This window comes from Oncorhynchus tshawytscha, linkage group LG09 (assembly GCF_018296145.1).
Source record: "Oncorhynchus tshawytscha isolate Ot180627B linkage group LG09, Otsh_v2.0, whole genome shotgun sequence".
Taxonomy (NCBI): domain Eukaryota; kingdom Metazoa; phylum Chordata; class Actinopteri; order Salmoniformes; family Salmonidae; genus Oncorhynchus; species Oncorhynchus tshawytscha.
In genome coordinates, this window is record NC_056437.1 from 21190390 (window position 1) to 21194043 (window position 3654).

A 3654-nucleotide genomic window follows, 5' to 3' on the forward strand; every position below is an offset into this window, starting at 1 on the left:
CATTGTGTCAACTTTGGTTTAATTCATTGCACTTTACTCCGTGTTGTCTTTGGTAAAGCCACGTTTTGCCTGTAGCCAAAGTGTGCTGTAGGGTCGTCACTAGTTATCACAGCCATAAAGTCATAATTATGTCTAAACCCTGCCCATTTCTATAATTTTTCTTCTTAAAATCTGATTTCAAACCTAACCCTAACTATAACAACACTGCTAACCTTATGCCTAACCCAAACCTTAAATTTAGACCAACAAGCACCTATTTTGTGCGCCTATTTTGACAATGTGGCTGTGGAATCTGACTTTGTGACTGTGAAACCGTGCTGGTGTTGACAAAGATACACTACAGGATCAAAAGTACGTGGACACCTGCTTGTCGAACATCTCATTCCAAAATCATGGGCATTAAGTTGGTCTGCCCTTTGCTGTCATAACAGCCTCCACTCTTCTGGGAAGGCTTTTCACTAGATGTTAGAACATTGCTGCTTTGACTTGCTTCTACTCGGCCACAAGAGCATTAGTGAGGTCGGACACTGGTGTTGGATGATTAGCCCTTTCTCGCAGTCGGCGTTCCAATTCATCCCAAAGGTGTTTGATGGGGTTGAGATCAGGGCTATGTGCAGACCAGACTAGTTCTTCCAGAACAACCTCGACAAACCATTTCTGTATGGACCTCGCTTTGTGCACCGGGGCATTGTCATGCTGAAACAGGAAAGGCCCTTCCCCCAACTGTTGCCACAAAGTTGGACGCACAGAATCGTCTAGAATGTCATTGTATGCTGTAGTGTTAAGATGTACCTTCACTGGAGCTAAGGGGCATAGCCTGAACCATGAAAAACTGCCCCAAACCATTATTTCTGATCCACCAAACTTTACAGTTGGCACTATGCATTCAGGCAGGTAGTGTTCCCTTGCCATCCACCAAACCCAGATCAAATCAAATCAAATGTATTTATGGAAAGAGGAGGAAGGGAAGCGCTACTAAGGTACACAATAGTAAATGTTGGTAGATAGAAGGTGCTCTTTGGTAAAAGGAGAAAATTGGTCATCAAAAAGAAAGGTGGACCAAAGCACTCTTCATATAATTGATTAAAATGCCTTTATTGGTATGGCATGTTCAATAGAAACAAAGTTTTTAAAAACCGACGCGTTTCGGGTGCATGGCCTTCGTCAAGGAGAACAGAAAAAAAGGAATACAATGTCCTCTTTTGAACAGCTTTTCAATTTGCCCTAATTGGAAGAGGGAGTGGTTACACAATTGATTGGACACACCTAGTAAGCAATACTATACACATTAAAAGGTGAAATACTGTAGCTATGTTATCATAAAAATACAACTCCAAGATAGAAGTATCAGAACACTAAAAGGTAGTTCTAACCTTAAATATGCCTGGGAGAAGTGTCAAGAATAAGAAAGCAATATATTCCATAGTATACTAGAACACAGCAAAACATAAACAACAGTCTAACCATAGCTGAGGGCAATTGAGCAAAATGTCCACTAGATGACAGCAAATGGACCCATCACGACCCTACAGGAAGGGTGAGAAATCCATATCTTCATTTAAACCAGGGTATTTAGTGGCCTGTAGTTTATAAATCCAAAAACGTTCCCTTTGGTTTAACTGTTTAAGACGGTCCCCTTTTCCAATTGAGGCCGGAATATGATCAATGCTCATAGCTTGTAGGGAGGCAGGGTTGACATGGTGTAGGGACTTGTAGTGCCTTGCCATGGGGTAGTCTTCATTGCCTACCCGTATGGCGTACTTGTGTTCCGCTAAGCGGTCTTGAAGGCGTCTCTTTGTCCTTCCATTGTAGAACACCTTGCACTGTGGACATTCCAATCTATAGATGACATGAGTGGTTTTACAGTTAATGAAATGCTTGACGTGATACTCCATTTAGGAAGCTGTGTCAACAAAATACTTCTTCTGTGCCGTATGTCTGCAATGGTTGCAATGGTTACATTTAAAGGAGCCCCTGGGTTTGTGGTCAAACCAAGTTTTTTGAGAGTCACCCAGAAGATAACTGTGGACTAATTTGTCATTTAGGGTAGGACATCTCTTAAAGCTTATGACTGGTGGCTCAGGAAAGACTTGGCGTAGTAGCGTATCACTTTGGATGATTCTCCAATTATTTTGACTGATTATTTTAATGTTCTCTGCTTCAGTGCTGTATTTTGAAACAAAATACACTATCTCCGATGTATCACAAGGCTCTCCCCTTCGCAACAAGTTCTCTCTGTCAAGTAATCCAGCCCTTATACCGGCATCTTTCAGGACCTGAACGCTGTAGCCCCGATTCAAGAAGCGATTCTCCAATTCAACAGATTTGACACTGTAGTCTGTTTCCTGATCGCAAATTCTGCGGACTCTTTGGAATTGGCCATATGGAATATTCTCTTTTAGCCTTTTGGGGTGAAAGCTGTCTGCTCTCAGAATGGTATTCCCATCTGTAGGCTTGTGTGCAAACAACCTTTGTCATTTTTACCAATGTCGAGGTCCAAAAAAAATGAACGTTATCCTTGCTGTACTCCATAGTTAGTTTGATGTTAGGGTTAATGCTGTTAAGGTATTGGTGGGAGGAAATAAGTTCATCTTCTGAGCCGGACCAAAACAGGCAAACATAATCAATATTGCGTCCCCACCATATAATCCGGTCAAAGAAATGGTTATTAGAAGGATCCAAAATGAAGTCATTTTCCCATTTACCTTATGTACAAACCAGAGAAGGAAGGGCTGTAGCTCCCATGGCACATCCTTTGACCTGTTTAGAAATACGGTCCTGAAAGATAAAGATGTTATGATTAAGAGTCCATTCAGTCAGTGAGACAATGAATTCTGTAGGAGGCATCTCAGTTTCAGGTCGGGTACTCAAGAAATGGTGCATAGCTGCCAAACCTTGTTCATGCTCAATGGTGGTGTATAGAGACTCCACATCCATGGTGACTAAAAAGGAAGCTGTACCTATATTGTTCAATTCCTTAATTTTGTTCAACACATCTGTGGTATCTTGAAGACAGGCTGGGAGTGACGTCAGAAAAGGCTTAATAAAGTAATCAATGTACTTAGAGATGGGTTCTGTCAGACTTTCATTACCACTGATGACTGGTCTGCCTGGGGGATTTAAGATTTTTGTGGACTTTTGGAAGAAGGTAAAAAGAAGCCATACTGCCATTGAAAAAACATTTGAACTCATTGTCTGAAATGTAACCATTCTCCTTAGCTTCTGTGAGGATCCCTTTCAATTCAGTTTTTAGGTCCTCTGTAGGGTTGAAGGTAAGAGATTGGTAGAATTCGTCATTGTCTAATTGACGGTAGGCTTCTGTCACATATTTGTCTTTACTCCACACTACTGTAGGACCACCTTTGTCTGCTTTTTTTAACCACAATCTGTTCATTTTTGGACAATGATTCAACTGCAACCCGCTCTGCCTTAGAAAGACAGAGAAAGATTACATTGTGTTTGGTTGGAGTCATTTATGAACATTTGAACATCTTGGGCATGTTCTGTTATAATCTCCACCCGGCACAGCCAGAAGAGGACTGGCCACCCCTCATAACCTGGTTCCTCTCTAGGTTTCTTCCTAGGTTTTGGCCTTTCTAGGGAGTTTTTCCTAGCCAACGTGCTTCAACACCTACATTGCTTGCTGTTTGGGGT